At 35.1% G+C, this 21,065-nt stretch overlaps 1 long non-coding RNA gene across 9 annotated transcripts in view; it reads left to right on the top strand.

Moving 5' to 3' along the window:
- LOC106506349 overlaps positions 1-21,065 on the top strand; it is a 333,193-nt gene that overhangs the window by 16,951 nt on the left and 295,177 nt on the right. For 6 of the 9 annotated variants that reach the window (XR_002339158.1, XR_002339161.1, XR_002339160.1 and 3 more), the window contains exon 2: positions 6,062-6,131. This is a non-coding gene — a long non-coding RNA (uncharacterized LOC106506349). The other 3 variants (XR_002339156.1, XR_002339157.1, XR_002339162.1) reach the window with 3 other exon arrangements.

Genomic DNA, 21,065 nt, shown 5'->3' on the forward strand with positions numbered 1-21,065 from the left:
GCTGATTTCACATTGTGCTATATTGTTTAGGAGAAAAACCTTCTAAAAGTAAAATATATTTTTAAAAATACCTTTCTTTTGGCTATTTACTGTACATGTGGTTGTCATGGAATTTTTAGTATATGTGTATTGCATCATTTTAACATATATAAACAAATATGTATATCCCCCATCCCAGACACTTTGAAGTCCAAATGTTAGTATACTCTTCATATCTTCTGTGTAACTACTGACCTACAATTAACATCTCTAGATTGTTTTATTTTGTGTCTGGCTTTCTTCAAGCAACTTGATGTTTTTGATGTTCATATTTCTTGTTGTATATACCAATACTTTGCTCTTATTTATTTTTAAATAATATTTCATCTGCATAGATAGTTGAAAATTCTACTGATCAGAACTTTTACTCATTAATTTTTGCTTTCTATTATTTCCTTCTGGTTTAAGTGTAGCCCAGAGGATATGATACATAGAAGTTCTCAAAAGTAATAAAATGAAAATTTTATCATTTTTGTTTGTATTATCTTTCACACAAGAGTTTGGTAAGGTTTAAATTTCTGTACAGAAAGGCTTGTAAATTTTGTTACTAATTTCTAATTTTATTCTGTTTTGAACAGGGTATTGTTCCTGATACTTCTAGTTTATGGAAATCACTGGTGCTCCTTTATGACAGAATGTGTAATAAAATTTTGTAAATATCCTTTGCATTCTTGAGAACAATTTTCCTCTGCTGTATAACCTCAAGGTATAAAAATATGAACACATAGACACATCTACATTATTAAGTTTTCTATATGCACACTTTTGTGTGTGTGCTTTTTTCTTGTAGTGGAAATACTGTATTAAAATTTGCTGTGAGTGTACGTCTCTTCGTGTCTTTCTACTTTTTTTTTTTTCGGGCTGCACCTGAGGCATATGGAACTTCCTAGGCTAGGGGTCAAATTGGAGCTGCAGCTGTAGGTCTACACCATAGCAGTGCTGGATCTGAGATGTATCTGTGACCTAACGTGGCAGCTTTTGGCAATGCTAGATTCCTCACCCAGTGGGTGAGGCCAGGAATTGAATCCACATCCTCAAGGAGACAATGTTGGGGTCTTAATCCGCTGAACCACAAGGGGACCTTCCAGTTTCTGCTTTTTAATGGTGGTTACCATGCTGTTTGATGTATAGACAGTCACAACTGTTTCAACTCTATTGTGAATTATGACTTTTAGATCATAAATTGTTTTTTAAATGTACTTTTTAAGCTGTGCTCTGTGAAGGTTTTAACTTGTCTCTGAAAGAAGAAATATTTTTGTATTTAAGAAGGTTATACTTTTTTTTCTTAGTGATTACCTTTATAGTTATATATCTTTATGCCGTATTTCTCTGCTTTTTCATTTAACTTTAAAAAAAAAAAAAAAAAAAAAAAAAAAAAAAAAAAAAAAAAAAAAAAAAAAAAAAAAAAAAAAAAAAAAAAAAAAAAAAAAAAAAAAAAAAAAAAAAAAAAAAAAAAAAAAAAAAAAAAAAAAAAAAAAAAAAAAAAAATACTGTATTTCTCTGCTTTTTCATTTAACCTTTTAATGTTTCTCTTGGTCAGTTTTAAAAAGTATATTTTGGATCCATTTACTGCCTATGTAATAATCAGAAAAAAAAAAAAAAAAAAAAAAAAAAAAAAAAAAAAAAAAAAAAAAAAAAAAAAAAAAAAAAAAAAAAAAAAAAAAAAAAAAAAAAAAAAAAAAAAAAAAAAAAAAAAAAAAAAAAAAAAAAAAAAAAAAAAAAAAAAAAAAAAAAAAAAAAAAAAAAAAAAAAAAAAAATATTGAATTACTATGTTTTCCATTTTATATCTGTTTACTGATTTTTAGTAGCATTATTTCTACTCTTCACAACACGAGATTGATATATTATCCTTCTGTTCTCATCCTCACCTTTAAAAAATACTAGACTTACTTTTTAGGACAGTTTTTAAGTTCACAACAAAAAGGAATGGAGAGTACAGAGAGGTCCCATTACGTCCAACCACACATATGCATAGCTTCCTCGACTAACAACACGGCGAATGAGGATGGTGCCTTTGTTACCATCAAGGAACCTATGTTAATACATTATTATCATCCAAAGTCCAGAGTTTACATTAGATTTTACTCTTGGGGTTGCACATTTTATGAATTTTGACAAACATATAATGATAGGCATCCATCATTACAGTATCATGCAGAGTAGTTTCACTGCCCTAAAAATTCTTTGTGTATCTACTGTTCATCCCTCCCTCCCCACTAACCTCCGACAACTACTCATCCTTTAATTAGCTCCATAGTTTTGCCTTTTTGAGAATGTTGTATAGTTGAAAGCAGTGAGAAGCATTTTCAGATTCACTTGTTAATAGGCATGGATGTTTCCTCCATGTCTTTTTAGCTTGACCACTCATTTCTTCTTAGCACTGAATAGTATTTCCATTGTCTGGATGAACCACAGTTTATTTATTCTTTCACCTACTGAAGGGTGTCTGGATTGATAATTGTGAATAACGTTGTTGTAAATCTCTGAATGCAGATTTTGTGTGGACCTAAGTTTTCAAATTCATACTGGTAAATACCAATGATTGTTGAATCATGAGGTAAGCATATGTTTAGTTTTGTAAGAAGCTGCTAAACTGTCTTCCAAAATGGCTGTATCGGAGTTCCCGTCTTGGCGCAGTGGTTAACGAATCCGACTAGGAACCATGAGGTTGCGGGTTCGGTCCCTGCCCTTGCTCAGTGGGTTAAGGATCCGGCGTTGCCGTGAGCTGTGGGGTAGGTTGCAGACTCGGCTCGGATCCTGCGTTGCTGTGGCTCTGGCGTAGGCCGGTGGCTATAGCTCCAATTGGACCCCTAGCCTGGGAACCTCCATATGCCGAGGGAGCGGCCCAAGAAATAGCAAAAAGACAAAAAAAAAAAAAAAAAAAAAAAAAAAGAAACAAAATGGCTGTATCATTTTTCATTTTCCCTAGTAATGAATGAGGATTCCTATTGTTCACATTCTTGCTAACTTTTGGTGGTGTTAATGTTTTGAATTTTGACCATTCTAATAGGAATAGAATGGTATTTCATTGTTTTAACTTGCAATTCTTTTAAAGTTTTGATTTACAAGGTTGTGATAATTTCTTCTGTACAACAAAGTGACCCAGTCATAACATTTGTATGCATACACATATATATGTACATGCTTTTTCTCATTATCCTCTATCATGTTCTATCACAAGTGATTGGATTTATTTCCCTGCGCTGTTCACCAGGTCCTCCTTCCTTATCCATTCTAAATGTAATAGTTTGCATCTTCTAACCTCAAACTCCCAGTGCACCCACTCCATCTCCCTCTCCCCTCTTACAGATTTATTTTCCCACATAAATTATCACAGAATATTGGGTAGAGTTCCCTGTGCTATGCAAGAGGTCACCATTGTCTAATCCTTAATCTCAAACCACCAGTCCATCCCTCCCCAACAACTTCCCCTTTGGTAACTATACGTTTTTCAGTCTGTGAGTCTTAAATCTGTTCTGCAAAATTTCCTAGAAATTATCATACTAAGTGAAGTTAGACAGTGAAAGACAAACATCATATGATACCACTTGTATGTGGAATCTTAAAAAAAAAAAAAAAAGCGGGGGGGGGAGTATAATTTGCAATTCTTTAGTGACCTATGATGTAGAACATCTTTTTATATGCTTATTTGTCATCTATTTTTGTAAACTGTACAGGTCTTTTGATTATTTTCTAATTGGGTTATTTGTTTTCTCTTGTTTTTAGAGTTTTTTGGTATAGTTTGGGTATCAGTTCTTTATCAGTGTTTTACAAGTATTTTCTCCCAATCTATACTGTATTCTCATTCTCTTGACATTATCATTTACAAAACAGGTTTTTAATTTTAATGAAGTCTAGCTCATCAATTATTTCTTTCATGGATTGTGCCTTTGGTGTTATATCTTAAAAGTAATCACCATACCTAAGGTCATCTAGGTTTTCTATGTGATCGTCTAAGGGATTCATAGTTTTGCATTTTATATTTAGACCTGTGACCCATTTTGAGTTAATTTGTTAGGCATGTAAAGTCTGTGTCTAAATTTTTTTTTTTGGCATATGGATAGTCAATTATTCCAATACCATTTGTTGAAAAGACAATCTTTGCTCCATAGTATTGTGTTGGTCCTTTGACAAAGATCTGTTTACTCTTTTTATGTGGGTCTATTAATAGACTCTCTATTACGTTCCATTGATTTATTTGTTCTTTCACCAATACTGCAGTCAATTACTGTAGCTTTAAAATAAGTCTTGGAATTTTTTTTTTTTTTTTTTTTTTTTTTGGCTGTGCCTGTGGCATGTGGAAGTTCCCAGGCCAGGGACTGAACCTGAGCCACAGCAGTGACAACAACAATGCTGAATCCTTAACCACTAGATTACCAGGAAACTCTAAGTTTTGAAATTTTAAACCCTCCCACTTCGTTATTTTTCTTCAAAATCTTGTTAGCTATTCTGGGACTTTACCATTCTGTACAAAGTTTAAACTCAACTTGTTAAAACCCACAAAACTTGCTTTTTTTTTTTTTTTAAATTGAGATTATGTTGAACCAGGCAATCAGACAGTCCTTACCCTCTCCCCTGTCCTTGGAATGGATGTTTTGCCTGCCATTCCCATAGATGAAGCCATCTCAAGGATGCACATGTGAAAGAATAATGTGTTACCATCTGGACTGTATATGTAACTGAACTCTGTTAAGGCTTCTATATAAATGTAAGAAACTGGTAGGCAAGTGTGAAGATCTACTTAAATTGCAGCTGTGCAAGACAAGCTCTGTCTGTAAGTTCTCTTGCTTATCAAACCTGACACCTACAAATCTGGAAAGGTCTGCCTCTTTGGTCTCTTCTTGCTCTATAAATGGGGGGCCTGTTTCATATTTTACCTGGGCAACTCCCATTGCAAACCAACAATGGAATATCTCTCCAATTATTTAGTGCTTTGATTTCATTCATCAGTATTTTGTGATTTTTCTTCATATAGATCTTACACATATTTTGTTATGTTTATACCTAAGCATTTTTTTGGCATTAATGGAAATGATATTATATTTTTAGTTTCAAATTCTACTTGTTCATTACCGGAAAGTGATTGGCCTCTGTATTAACTTTTTATCCTACGAACTCGCAATAATTGCTTATTATTTTGAGTAGTGTTTTTGTCAGTTCTTTTGTATTTTCTCCATAGACTATCATTTCATCTGCAAACAAGGATAGTTTTATTTCTTCCTTCCCATTCTGCTTCCTCAAAGACTCTTTCTTTTAATTTCTTCTATGAATGGGCCACACTTTCTTTTTTTTTTAATGTTTCTAGATATTTTCATTATAATCATGTGGTACTTTGGAAATCAGATTCTTATACTCCTTTTCACAGTTTTTTACCTGCTGTGGGCTGTACACATTTACATGTTTAATGACTTTTCTAAACTATTTTTATAAGGTCTGTATTCTTTGTTATTCATGATCTCCTGAGTCTGCTTTTCTGTTATTTTAGCTAGTGTTTGATAATGATTTCCTTGAAAGTCAGGAGGAAAAAGGGGGTGGGGAAGGGAAAATAAAACTCTCCCAGTCTTGGCGAATTGGCTCTCCATCTGTGCTTGGAGAGATCATTAATGACTTAGCCTTAACTTACTGCTCACCCTGACCCTCAAGGCTAGCTAGAGGTGAAGGCTGAGGGTCTTCTCAAGTCTTTTCTGAGGATACATTTTGTCTTGCACATAAACATGGCTTTCAAAATTTCTCAGTATACACAGTGTGCTTTTAATGCTCTCATTTCCAAAAGGGACTCTCTCCCTAGAACTCTCCCCAGCTCTTCCAGCCAGGCTTTCCACAAGACTGTTGTTTGCCTCAATTATTCATTTGCCCTACAAGGTTTCTAGGAATTCCTTCTGCATAGCTGCTTTTCTTCTGAGAGCATTCTGAGTTTAGCAAAATAAAAACAAATACCTAGGGACATTTCCTCAGTTAAGTTAGGACAGGTTAGAACAGACAAACAAAATTTGAGACTAAGATATCCTCTGTTCTCTCCAGAACCCAGGAAACAAGATCCTTCATGGTGAACATGGGCTGAGTCTCAAGACCAAACAACTGAGCTGTGAGGGTAAGTGGGGCAACACGTATCTATGTTGCAAAGTTTTCCTACCATTTTTGAGTTGTATTTTTCTTAGATAAGTGTTTACTTAGTCTTGGAAGTCTTTGGCTTTTTTCAGAATTCTTTCAAAGTTGATTCTTACAGTTGTGTTAAATTTTTTAAGAATAATTTTGTGGATGGATCGGCATTTGGAGCTACCTACTTTGGCATTTTTACTGTTACTGTGTGTTGTTGTTGTTGTTTTCTTAAGTCATTGCTCTGGTATAATAGGACTTTCTAATTTTGTTTCAAATTTTTTTTCTTTTTTTTGTGGGAGTATATTTTATCTCAATCCCCTCCTCTCTTTTGGACTGTCTTTCCAAATGTCATGAACTGTCTAAAAAGACTGTGACAGGAGCCCAAGAAAGAATTCTGATGGATATAGGTGTTTACTTTTTTACTTTTAGGTAATCTGAATTTATGCTATGTTCTGGTTTCTACTTTTCCTGAAAACATGGGATTTGTGTGGCTTTGTTATTGTTGATTGTATAATTTTTGGAGGTTGCATGAAGAGATTTAGACAGCTACCATTATTTTGGCTGCCTGGAAGTCCTTTTACCATGTTTTATTGGGAATGATTATGAAGGTGGCGTCATCATTTTTATTCAGATTGGCTTATCATTGTTATTGTATTAACAGATGGTCAGTATTTATTAAGTATATCTTTGGGGTAAATTCTGTGTTGTGTTTAGTGCTGGATATGTGAAGAAATTGTGGCATGATCCGTATTCTAAGGGATTTGTGTCCTAGTGAAGAGATAAATAGTAATTTACATATAACATGGTAATTACTCATCACTTTCCACACTCTATTTAAAGGGTGAATATATGTATGTTTCATTCTCATATTCTTAAGAGATATGTTCTGTCGGCAAATGGAAAACTCAAAAGCTCTCCTGTATAATTCAACAGTAAGATAATACATGCCTTACAGAATTATTGTAAGGCAGCTGGGGTCAGTTTTTGGTACCATTCAAAAAAAAAAAAAAAAAAGTACCATTGAACCATGGAAAAGATGGTTTACATTCACATCTCTAAATCTCCAGGTTTTCATATTTTAATTAATGTGTACACATCTGCTGAGTATCTTCTCTATGTAAGTCTCTATGATGGGTTGGTTGGTCTTCTATGGACAAACAATAAAAGATCAACAAGACCAAATCACCGCTTTCCAGATTCTGGTTAAAAATCAGTGGTGAAAAGCACATAGACAAGTTATTTAAAAGCAAAGCAAGGCTTGTGATAATATTGCTGTATTTAAAGCATGGGCAAAAAAGATAGAGGAAAAGGGTTATGTGAGAAGATTAGGTGCTGGGGGTCATCTGGAGTTTTAGAAGCAAGGAGGTATTTTTCAGAAACCTTGGGAAATGTTGCACTTGGGATAATGTTGGAAAATGTTGATTCCTTTGCATATTGACACTTTGATTAAAATACAGTTAACATTCATGCCAGCCTCCCTATGAGAGTAAACTGTTCATGTCCAGAAGAAAACAATTACTATCAGGGACAACTACAGGCGAGATACCAGCCAAGCTTCTGAGTATTTTTGAGCTAGAAAGCTGACAAGACTTTTGACTGGCTTGCATCCTGTAACTGTACCTGTGAAATAATTAATTGATGTTATCTTTGCTTTTTTAAAAGGGAGGCGGGTGTATAATAGAAGCCTAGAAACTATAACTTATTTGTTCTGTCAACTCAAGATTTATTTCTAGATAAAAAATAGCTGGTTTGGCAACAGGAATTTTAACTGTTGAATCTGTTATGATTCTGGATTTAATTAGTTGTTTACTGCTTGTTTAAAACAGATTGATGATGTTGATTTGAAACAGTTTGTGATCATAACAAAATTGCTTATATAGTATTTTTCCTGATATTTTTCTTCTTAGAATATGTTCTGCCTGTCAGAGCACTGTGTGTTTGCCTAATTGAAATAAGCCCACCCCAATCTTATTGCATGTGTAAGGTAATATTGCTCAATTAGTTTGCATAATTTTACAAGAATTATCAGATTTATATTCTGAATTAGTTTTGGGAATCATTGCTCACAATTTGATGTCTGAGCATCTGAGATTTGAAGGACTCTGTTCCCATTAGTTAAGGAAGGCTGTATGATATGAAATTTATTTTAAGCATTTTAAGTCTCATTTGACTCAAAAATTACAGGCTGGTGGCCAGAGGTTTGAGGATGGGGCATTTCCAGGTTCCCATTTCTTACCCATTTTGCCAACCCACTTAGTTGTGAATGTTAAAAAGTTCATTATTAACATTTGAAAATAACATGAAATTTGGATTTTGGACTTTGTTAAAAATTCAATGTGTCACCAATGCTAGGGTTAAGTTCCCTTTGGTAAACCTCCACAAGAATGCAGAGATTTCACCCCCCTTCACACGGACCACCTGTTTTACAGTCTCTACCTACTCTGTTTCTTCATACTTGCCCAATTCACTGGCTGGTCACTGTAGGTATTTGGGCTTAAATTAAAGCATATTAAAATCCACATTTCAAACACTACCAAAATGTCAAACTTAAGACTCTCTTTTCTTCATTTTATGGAATAAATATACAACATGTCAAATAGAGAACACTTCCCAACAAATTCGTAAGTAATAATGATAGCATAAAATCTCTTCCAACCAGGTCATGTATATTTTTAAGAAATCGTTTGGATGTTTTAGCAAGACCCTAGGAGTGGCTCTATGTGTTCATATCTGGAAAATACTAGAAAGCAATGGAGAAATTAGACCCCGAAAGCATGCATCTAACTCTATTCACTGTTCGAAAATTACTCTCGAATACTCCATGTGAAAGTCTTCATTTTATTACATAAATATTTAGCAGTGTAAAAAAATATTTAGTGTATATATATATATATATTTAGTAAACACTAAAGAAATAAAATTTCAGACTGAGTGCAAAGCATCACACTCATTTCTTTTAAATCTTGAATTTAAATATGTTGTTTCCATATTATGATACATTGTGGTTTACCTCTGTGTCTTATAAACTGGCAATTATGTGTTTGCCAATATATAATTACTTTTGTAGTCAGGAAAATATTGATTACATATCTATTTTAAACTTCACTTGGTAAAGATAAAGATCTCACCAGTAACTTAATGTGGCCCAATTATCTTTGTCACTGTTGTAACAATTTAATGTTACAATATCTTGATGGAATTCTGGTCTAGAAAAGTTACTGCCCACATCTTAGTTTCACAGAGATAAAGACAGTCCGGAGTTCATGGTGGGTTTTCCCCCCAAATTTGCAAGTAGAGCAAGGAAGGTTTATGATCTTAAACTTTCAAGCAAGAAACTTTTCTATTCTTCAAGATACAATATGTAGATCAAAAGTGAGAAGAGCAGGTTGGGAGAAAAACTACACCATAAGAAACTGATCTTTTTTTAAAATTGCGATTTTTTTTTCTATTTTCCTTGTTTATATTTAGCAAGAGCAAAAGGTAAGGTAAATCAAGCCTTATCTTTGACATCACACATTCACATAGAATATTAACCTTAAAATTCTTCTGTGGTCATCATGTAACTTTCCTCTCCTTCCTTCTGGCTCCAAACGTTTACCAAATCAGGTTTATTAGCAATTCTAAAGACTATGAGTTTATTAATCTTTATTTATTAGACTATTATCAGTAACATTTTATAATTCTATTATTAAAGGCCTAATATATATTTTTAGACAGTATTTTTAAATTCTTCCTGGACGTTTTTTAAAACAAATATTTATTGAGCACCTTTTAAATCATGCATTCTGCTTGGATTGTCAACCTAGATTTGGTTCTAGATCATGGTTATAATCCCAGAGCTATCAAATTCCTTAATGTATAAACTTGGACAAGTTACATTTTCTGAGCCTTAGTATCTTTATTTGTATAGTAAGAAGGATAGTATAAACTTCCTCATAGCAAGAAAACCCTCTAGTACTCAAAATTCTCTAGAGAAGTGATTGAGAAGCTGTGACATAGCTTTTACAGTTCAAATTAGACTTTTGCTCACTAGGCCTAGCACCCTTTATATAAATGATATAAGAATTCAATTGCCTGCCTTCTTGTTTTATTTCTAGGAATACTGTGATCAACTATAGGCAAGCTGTAGGTCTCAGTAAATCAGACTATTCTGATTACTGGTGTTTTTTTGTTTTTTTGTTTTTTTCCCTTTAGGGCCACACCCATGCATATGGAGGTTCCTAGGCTAGGGGTTGAATTGGAGCTACAGTTTATGGCCTACACCACAGCTCATGGCAACACTGGATCCTTAACCCACTGAACAAGGCCAGGGATGGAACCCTCAACCTAATGGTTCCTAGTCGGATTCGTTTCCACTGTGCCATAATGGGAACTCCTCTGATTACTGTTTCAATTATATTGTCCATTATGGTAACTCTGCCCACCTTGCCTTTAGCAATTACATGCTGCCCCTTAATTCCTGCTTGCACAGGATCCAATGATCTCTATTGCATTTAGGTTTCTGTTTCATTGGCAGCAATCCCCACTATAATTTCTATAGGAAAGAACCACCACAGAGCTTTTCAAAATGCTAGAGCTCTTCACAATCATTTCTCACAATCACAGTGAAAAATGTGTTCTATGAACCCTCCCCAGGAAGGTAAATGATAAATCTACTCTAACATTTTAGTCTCCCTAAGCTTTGGATTCCTCCCTCTGCAGTCTTCCAAGGCAGTTTTGACATTTCATCTTATTTGGTGTAGGCCACCTTTTGTCCATGTTACAGCCAACCAGCCAACCAAAGTGTTGGATCCCTTTCTGCAACTGCTCTTTGTGTAACATTGAATTCAGAATGTCTGCTTAGTGCACCCAAGTTGGTCCACTTGGCCCGATCCAACTTGATGTTCCTTCCACTACTATCTCCATCATTAATATCTATCCCCTTACATATTACCTAGATTTCTCTCAGGTTAAATTGGAAAAATTATGTAGTTCTTTTAGACTGTAGCCTCACCTTCTCATGAGTCACCATTTGTATGTAACCTTTTTGGGGCCTGTTGGGACATGAGTCTAGTTTAGTTGTAGAAGCAAAGAGACAGGATAGGTCCTGAGGTGAATTTGAAGTATCTTTTCAAGGCAATGCTTCAGGGGAGGCCATTTCAGTCTCTCTGGAAAATCAGGGTTAATCACCTCAGATGGGGCCGGAGTGGTTTCCTGCATAGAAATTTCAAAGAATGTAGGGGTTTGATGTCCCCTGCTTCTTCAGAACCTTCCCATATGCCTCCCTTCAGATTTTCAGGACTTTTGTGTTGTAATTCAGCCATTTGAAGAATGAGATTCTGAGTTTAGTTTTCAACAAACTCAGTCCTGTGTCTATCAGAGACAAGGGTAGACAGAGAAACTTGTGAATCTTTTAAATGGTGCTTGAATTGGGAATTTGAATCCTCAAGCTCATCCTTTTTCATCCCTGGTTTATCCAGCATGATTGAGAAGAATCAGCCAATTTCATACTCATTAGTTTGGCAAACATACTCTAAGGTATCAAATACATGGTCACCCAGAACCCTGTCTCTTAGAATTAGAAATAACAAGTGGTGATGTTTCCCAAATCTCTATTGCCATTTCTCACTATGGACTATCAGTTCTCTCTACTACCAGAAATTGTCATTACTGCCTTTAAATCTAATCCAATTAGAGAACCATTTCCAGAAACCCTAGGACCAATTCAGAAAATGACTCCTTAAGATTCTGTTTCTTTAGAACTACTTTCCCTACCAAAGTAGGTACTTGTCGGTGTTCTCCAAAGACCGAGAACAAATATAGGATGTGTATGTATAGTAATATATCCCTATGTATTTATCTATCATTTATGTATGTATCTACCCATAGAGAAATTTTAAGGAATTGTCTCACGTAATTGGGGGGGGTGTTAGAAGTCTGACATTCACAGGATCAACCAGCAGGCTGGGAATTCTGGCAAGGCTTCTGGTTATAATCTTGAATTTAAAAGTAGTCTACAGTTAATGATTTCTTTCCTCTTTGGTGGACCTCAGCCTTTTAAGACCTTCCCTTGATTGAGTGAGGCTCACCCATACTATGAAGTGTAATCTGCTTTAATCAAAGTCTGTTGACTTAAATGTTAGTCCCATAGATAAAATACTTTCACAGCAACATCCAGATTGGTGTTTAATAAATACCTTATCACCATAACATAGTCAAATTGACACATAAATTTAACCATCTCAGCCTTATTGTAGAGATAATGTGAACATGATAAAATCTATGTAAAGTCTTAGTTTGTCCCATAGTAAACACTTGTTAAAAGTTACCAATAATTTAATACATGCTAAGTACTGTGTTACTTTTCTTACATACATTTTCTCATTTAATACTTAACACGCAGTGTGAAATATGTATTACTGTTACTGTTTTACAAATAAAAAATTAGCTCAAGGTAGTTACAACCATTATACAAAACTGCTAGACATGCCTAAGGTAGTACAGTACAGTTCTCAGAAGCCCCAATGGTATGTTAAGCCATTAAAACAATGCATTTTTTTTTAAACTCGGTTAGTGGTATTTATGTCCTATTAATACTAACATTAGCATCTCCTTTCACTCCACTGCCAGGGCATTTGCTCTTTGGAATTCCATACTAAAGCAGGGCATTAGGAAGAGGAAGAACAGTCTATCCTGGGAATATTGACTACAGAGGATACAAAAACAATAATAAAGTTCAATCTGCTTTTCATTATCACCGTGGGTTGGCAATTTTAAACAATGTCAATGATAAAATGCCTTTCCTCAATTTTTTTTTTTTTTTGAGGGTCTAAGTTCTAAGCAATTGCTCTAGTTACTTTTGAGTTTTAAATAGTATGTATGTAACTTTAATTGGCTTAAGACATGCAGACTCAGATACACATGTTCATTTCAATTGATCCAGATTCAGCTGGGACTTTCTTTTTTCTTTAATGTTTACTCTAGCCACTCCACTTTTAATGTGAAATGCAAAAACGCATTACTGTTTTAATGTGAAACACAAAAACTCCAGAATAATAGAATGAGAGAGTTTGATTCAAATTCTTCTCCTTCTCTTCCCCCACTTCTTCCTCCTCATAACAATCACTGTGCTTTCATAGTTTATTTTAAATCTACTGCTTATATGGAGAAATTGTGGTGCCGCAAGAAGTGTGCCCAGTGCAAACTTGAACACTAATGACCCATTACAAATATACCAGGAGTTATTCAAATTAACATCTATGTAAAATGTGTTATTAAAGGATTTATTAGTATAAACCAGCTAATTTGAAGCTTATTACTGAAATTAATTTTGTCATAAAGACAACAGGGTATGTTGAAAAATGATTTGCCTCTGGTGTCGATTATTCTAGATTTAGTACTGTTATGAATCACCCATTTAGCATTTATCACATACTGTTTTATTTTACTTATTTTTTGGCTGCTTCCATGGCATGCAAAAGTTCCTGGGCCAGGAAACAAACCCTTGCTACAGCAGTGACCCGAGTCACAGCAGTGACAATTCTAGATCCTTAACCTGCTAGGCTACCAGGGAACTCCTATCTCACAGTATTTTATATTGTAATAGATTTTAAGGTCCCCAAGAACAGAAAGGAGACTTACATTTATCTTTATCCTTTTGGTAGTCCAGTACAAAGAGACACCCTGCAAGTAGTTGGATTGCGTGTGTGTGTGTGTATTAGACTGATGGAGTATTTGGTGAAAGCACTAATATTTAATGAATCTCAATTATATCCTAGGTGCTTTATAAGTTAGCTAAAATTTATTGCTGTTTGGTTTGGGCACTTGGTCATAAACCACTGAGATAGACAGATGAGTTTGACTGCCAGCCTATACTGTGTGTTGGCTGTGCTCACTTGCCCTTACTGAAGGAGGGCCAGGTGGCTAATCTTCGATCAAATGATGTTGCCTCTTTTTGGTCCAGGGATGGATTCAGAATCAAAGCTGAGAATGTCAGATTCCCTTTCTCTAAAGAATTCATATATTCTTAGAAACAGAGACTGAATCAGATCCTGTTAAACTTGGGCACTTAGAACTTGGTAAATGGGGGATTCAGCATTGGCATCATGGCTTTACAAAGCCAACAATAGACCAGTGTTTGGTGGAGCAAACATTGGGTGTCTGTTAGAGATAGTTGGCAGACAGAAGAGTGGATCAGATATTTGAGTAGAAGAGAGAGCAAGGGGGAAAGAAAAGTAGGCGAGAATATTTCGTTCCCTATGCTAGCTGGGCATACTTCTGGCACATGGGGTCTGTGCAGTTCTGATTTCTTATAATACATTCCCTTTTACTCAGTTCAGTGTGATTGGGTTTCTGATCTTCGCTCAGATTACACCCTTACCTTTCCTATGACTTTTTGTTTTGTTTTTTTCTCTTTTATGACCAGACCTGTGGCATATGAAAGTTCCTAGACCAGGGATTGAATCCAAGCTGTAGCTACAACCTAAGGATCCTTTTAACCCACTGCCCAGGCTGGGGATTGAACCCGTACCTCCACAGAGACCCAAGCCACTGCAGTCAGACTCTTAATGCACTGAACCATAGGAACACCGCCCCTGAACTGTTTTGTGTGGCTTTTATTTATCTTTTAAAGAAGAATGTAAGTTTTAGGAGAGTTGGATCTTGCCTCAGGTACTGTACAGTTAGAAGAGCCTGAAAAAAAGGCTTTTTGGATAAATACTAAAATACACATTTAAGCTCTTACTTTTCTTGTGACTAAAATCATTTCCCTATACTGTCTGTATCACAGTTATGAAGTTTATTGAGTATAGATTCTCTTTGAAACTCTAGTGAAATCTATGATCACTATTTTCAGAAAAATTCATATCACACACACACACACACACACACACACTTTGCATATCATTTCAAAGGTTTTACAGACTTCAGGAGATCTAGTAAGGGATCCTAGTAGCCCCGGTTAGAAGTCTCAGTTTTTTAAAGAATAGCTACATTTCTATAAATACATTGACATCAACATATTAATAATTTACTATGGAAGTTTTCTGTCTTAAGGAAATCTTATGGCGATTTGTTTTTCTGGATTAAAGTAACCCTTCTGAAACACAGAGTGGTTTTTAAAATTTCTTCTATTATTCTGAATTTAAAGGTATACAACTCTTTTAATGCCAACATTATAGAATCCTAAGCATGAGTCAGATTTAAATTGGTTATATCGGATATGATTATGAGGCTACCTCACCATATGTCTAGTCCAGAGATGTAGCTACATCAGTTTTTCACGTGAGAAAAAATTCCACTTACAGAGGAGCGTTTTTAAAATTTAATATTAAATAATTAAAATCCATCCTCACATAGACATCTCAAATTAAGATTGTTTACATGCTCTTTAATTAGGTGCAATTAAGAAGCTCTCTCAAAGCATTTAAGCCCAGAGGGAGCCTTGCTTGTGTTGATAGAATGACTCTTAATATACAGAAAGTTGTCTTGGTATTTGTGGACGAGTTTCTCATTGGAAGACATGGTGGGTACACTTCTGTTTTTGCTGCATGAGGAAACAGATGCTGAGAACTGTTCATTAGAGAAGGATGGATGGATGAAAAGTTCTGCTTGATAACCTAGGACAGTGAGAAGGCTTCTTTGTTCTGTCACTGTCCAAATTCTTTTCTGACCATAACAGTCATAATGATACCTAAGTTAGATCATATTATTCCTTTGTTCAAAATTCTTCAGTGCCATCCTAGGTCACTGGATGAACCTAGAGCATCTCCCATGGCTGGTCAGCCCTGGTGCTGTGCTGTATGTGCTCACACCCCTCTATCCCGACCAGCAACAGTCTTTACAGTTCTCTCGACATCTCCATCTCCTAATTGCCTAATCTTCTTGCCTTGGCTCCTGTGGCTCCAGCCATGTCTATCCTCTCTGCTGGGATGTTCCCTGAATATTCTCATGGCTTGTTCCTTCATTTCTTTTTAAGATTTGCTCACATAGCCCCTTTCAGTGGGTCCTCCCTGTTATCTTCCTTATCCTTTCTAGCCCCTCCCCCTCCTTGATTCTGCTTTCCACTCCCCTGCCCCCCTGCTTCTCTGCCCACCCCCCCTTTTTTTGGCTCTGGCACTCATTACCAGCTGACATACTACATATTTTATTTAATCAGCTTTTTCTGCTTAAGAAAATTCCAAGAAATCATAGTTTGACTTTTTTTTTTTTTTTTTTATCTGTCCCCAGAACCTAGAAAATGATTCAAAGTAGATTTTCAGTAAGGCGCTCAGTAAGGATTTGCCGAGTGAATATACTAGTGAATGAGTAAATGAATGAAAAGGGTATAATGGGATTCTTCTGATTAAAATAAAATTTTTGATTCGCTAAATTTTTATTTTTAAGTGGTTATTTTATTTCTTGAGGGTGATATGTTGCCTGTGCCTGGAAACTGCGAGAGAAACTCACTTTTAGCGTGTATACTGGCAAGTTCAACACTGCTTTATTTAGTTGTGGCTGAAACTTCGTGTGTTAAAGCAGGGACTTCATGAAGTTTGGTAATGGTAGTTGCTATAAAGTATTGCTTATATGTAAACAAAGATAATTCAGTATAACCCCATCGTTGATAAGAGTGTGAATAAACATCATGGAGAAACTGATACATTTGAAGAAGTAATGAAGAATCTTAATACAAAATATGGAATTTGAGAATGACCTTGGTAAGGAAAGAGACCTTGGATCAGTCTTATTCCTTTCTTGATCTGATTAATAATCATTAAAAGCACAGACTGAAAGCAGGTGAGCTAGAAAGTAGAAGTAACTAAACATTCATTTCATGCTTAACAAAATTCTCAAGAGGCTTGAATAAGGAAGAGTTTGCAGTAGGTTCTGATTTCTGGGTGATAGCTCTTCAGTCCAGAGAAGAGAGGTGGTGCTTCATTGGTAGGAATTGCTTTGGGTTGGAACAGTTTCAGAGGCAGAAAATGAACAAGCTTTCATTGGAAGCTTAACTTTTGGCTACACAAATTACTCTTGGCTAATCCTCTTCCTTAATTCCAGCCTGCAGTGGGTAATGGGAGACTCCCAAAGGGATCAGAGCTCTAACTTTGAACCACAGCATGTTGGATATAAAACACATCCATCTCTGTCTTAGAGTCCAAAATACCAGGCACTTCTAATTGGATCATGATCATAGCAATTCTTTGGGCTCTAACAATTTTGTTTGTGTATCCAAAAACTTAGAACCTGAGGTCTGACAAGATTATTGGGGGTTGCTGTTTCATTATAAATTTTAAACTTAAGCCACTCCTGTAGCAGAAACTGTCAATGATCTGTCTTTCCTCTACCAGTGGGCCTGTCAGATCGGATCATTCTGCAGTTTTGTTAAGGGACCCTTTAACTAAAAGTCAAATGGATGTCTCATGAATGGCAACTTCAGCAACTAATTTTGCTTAAGAAAAAAGGTAGGGAATTTAGTAGTAATTATTTAGGTTATCCTGCCAACCTCGGGGTAAGTCAAATGACCTTGTGGAAGTTAATGTAAAATCCAGTGAGCAGAGAGATTTGCTTAGTTTGATTTGGGCTATTATGATTTATTTAATTTTCCTGTTCAGTTTTATACTCCAGGGATTTGGGAAGCTCTAACACAGTCATAATCTGTTGGTGATTATTCATATAAATGAGTTTATAGATCCTGCAAGGACAAGCTTTATTATTTGTTTTATATGAGCAAATATTATCAGAATTATTGGCATATAAAAGAATCTAGATCAGTGGTTAAACTAGCGAGACATTAAATTCTCTTTCCGTTTTGTAAAATACAAATGACAGATTATTAGGTCATTTAAATAAATAAAGTAAGAGTCCTGGTTTGTCAACACATTTTGCCACTCAGAATTCTTAGAAATAAATACTTGAATGATTTTAAATGAATGTGTAAGAGAAACAATTCTTTTGCTTATAAAGTACCCCTCCTCCCTTGCCGCCAACATGGAATATTCAGCCTGTTTGGATCTATTTTCCAAAGTATGAATGTATAGCTTTGAAGTTTAGATATTTCTCCAAACTTATACCACACTAGCTGTCCTCTCGGCATTGCAGGTTATCACTACCAGTCATTACATAAATTGATCCCTATTGCTATTCATTCCGGAATCTACAGTTGCCCAAAAAAGAAGCAGCTAGATAAAAAATTGGCATCTGTAATTCAGAACATCTGTCCTTGAAACTTTAGTTTAAAGGCTTGTATTTGGAGCCACTTCTTTCTTTTTGGAATCTTGATGTTTATGGTGTTATTCTTCTGACTGGAAATTTCCACGAAAGTCTCTCATGTTACCTGAGTTTCACCTTTTCTGGAAGGTGCCGATTTTTATTTTTGAGGAGCCTCCTTCCCAGATCATCATAGAATTTTGAGAATGCTTTCAGCCACACCCTTTACTCTAAAACTGTGCAATTATGTTGGGTCAATTTTGTATGATAGCTGCAATGGAAATTGAGCTTTTTGTAAAACTTAATAAGGTAAAAAAAAAAAAAATCAGTATGAACAGAATCCTGAAAGAACATGGAGAAAATTTGCTTATAGGATATGGAGAACAGTATAAGGCATAAGAGCTTAGGTGTCATTTTTGTATCATAAAATGTGTTGTTTCATGTAAGCAAATAATGAAGATTTAATATTTACAATTCTTCTGTATTTTCTTACTCAGAATTTACTATATATCTGAAGCTTATATTATTGGACATAGACATTCAGAGCACTGAAAATTAGAATTTCATACAATTACCTAGTACCAAATTTTTAAATTTTTATTAGGGAATTCATAAATAACCAGTATTTCTAGGTGGCCCAGAAAAAGTTTAGAACATAAGGATGACACAGATTCCATTATATGAGGAGCACTCTGAAGAGAAAAGGTTTATCATGCTTAGTCCCAGAGGTATGGTTCATGGGCAGTTATTATAGGGGGAATTTTGTAGGGTTGAAGGACAAGTGCCAGCCTTCAGGAATGATGCTCTTTCCTGGAGGAATCACCAGGTAGTGTTTTTACTAGGTGGTTGCTATCATAAAGGGTTAGTGAGTTTCCTCAAATTATTCCAGGGAAAGACCTGTTTGAATCAAAAGATTGTAATCAAATACTAGGTAACAAATCCAACCCATTTGAAAAGGAAATTTTTGGCAATTTTCCCAGTTTCCCTTTTTATAAACTGAAGAGGGGACTCAGGAAATAAACTATTAGAGATGTTTTCTCAAATGCTAAATATAAACTTTCTAGGAGTCATAATGGTTTCGGCCCCATCTAACAGATACCAGTAGAATGTTCAACCAATAATGGGAATGTTGTTGATGGATTATTGTAAAATTCTTCAAATGATTATTAGGCGTTCCTTTATCAAACACAGTGTGTACTCACACGGTGCAGTGATTTAACCTGTTGTGCAGATAATAGCTCTATCATATGATAACTGAAATATGACCCATAGCAATTTCCTTAAAGTTCTATTTACTTCAGCGCTCTTGAAACCTCTCAGAGTTGTTTCCCTACCCTGTTTGTCAGGTGGGGAAAGGATAGAAACAGGGAAGTCTTCTTATGAAAGTGCTTCTGAAATTAGTTTGGGATTCATTTGCCATGTGATTTAAATAAGGGAAGATTAAGGGTATAGGGATATGAGAGATATGGAGAGATCAGGAACACAAAAAAACTTCGATGTGATTTATTGTAAATGGGAAACATGCAATTAAAATTTCAAAGAAACCTTAAGCAGGACAGAATCTTATTATAAGGAAACACAAATAGTTTGACAATAAATGCAGTGACAGTTTTCATTGCTACCCTGTAGTGTAGGAAAATGAAACTCCTTGGGGCCTTTATATTACTAAGCTAAAATATGAAATAAGTTTTTGCCGGAGTAGGTATGGTTTTTCCCCTGAAAGTCTGGAGAGGGTGAAATGATGCTTTGAAATGAGCATCCTAAAGTAGTAGGTGACAGAACAGGGGGAAAGGATCCTCCATCTCTAACTGGTAGGTGGTTTGTCTGACCTCAAGTGCCCAAAATGAGAAGATAAAAACACCCCATGTTAAGTGGAATCAAACCTGAGACATTGGCAGAAATTAACCTGATTTTTTTTTAAATGGATAAATGGCCTTTGCTTCTTACTAATGGGTTGATATTAGTAACACCGTAGTGCATTATTGATTCCCAGTTTATTTTTTAAAAAAAACGAAGTATTTTTTAAATGTGCATCTTAAGCATATTTAAAAGGCCTTACATCTGCAATTGTTTCTCGCTGCAATGAAAAGAGCTGGCAGCTGGATCTTTCTAGCAGTTATTCAGCTGCCTTTTCTTCTCAGTAAGTGTAGAACCAGATAGGGATTACTTTTATAAATATGTAATTATGAATTTTTTCAGATTCTGATTAATAATTCATCCCTTACTCCTATAACATTATGTTATGAATGTTAAACAACTGGATGAGTCAAAATTTGATATTTAAGGAGATTAAGAGGAGTATTGCACATTTATTTTAGTTTCCATAGCTGCCTTATAGAATAGTAAGGGAGTATAATTTGAAATTTTTTCTTACTGAAGCCACAGATCCATGTATTTCACTCAAGAAAGGTCATTGTTATCTATGGCTTTAATTCTCACATGGACTACATGATTTGGTTCTGATCTGAAACAATGATGCTTATATTTGAACCAGAAATTAGAACTAGGTAGAATGTATTCCCACCCCACCCCCTTTTAAAACATGGAATATGAAGTCTATTAAAAATTTTCCCTTAATTCTAGTTCTAGTCAAGTCTATTGAAAGTTGAGCAAAATTTGGAAAAAAAAATTCCTTCATCTCTTCCTGCCTCAACTGTACATAGGAAATAGGAAAAGTAAATATTTTTCTCCAATGGGGTTGTTATAAAAATTAAATGAAAAATATATATAAAATGTTAAGTGCACATTCCAATATATAACA

This window comes from Sus scrofa, chromosome 15 (genome assembly GCF_000003025.6).
Source record: "Sus scrofa isolate TJ Tabasco breed Duroc chromosome 15, Sscrofa11.1, whole genome shotgun sequence".
NCBI classification, from domain to species: Eukaryota; Metazoa; Chordata; class Mammalia; order Artiodactyla; family Suidae; genus Sus; species Sus scrofa.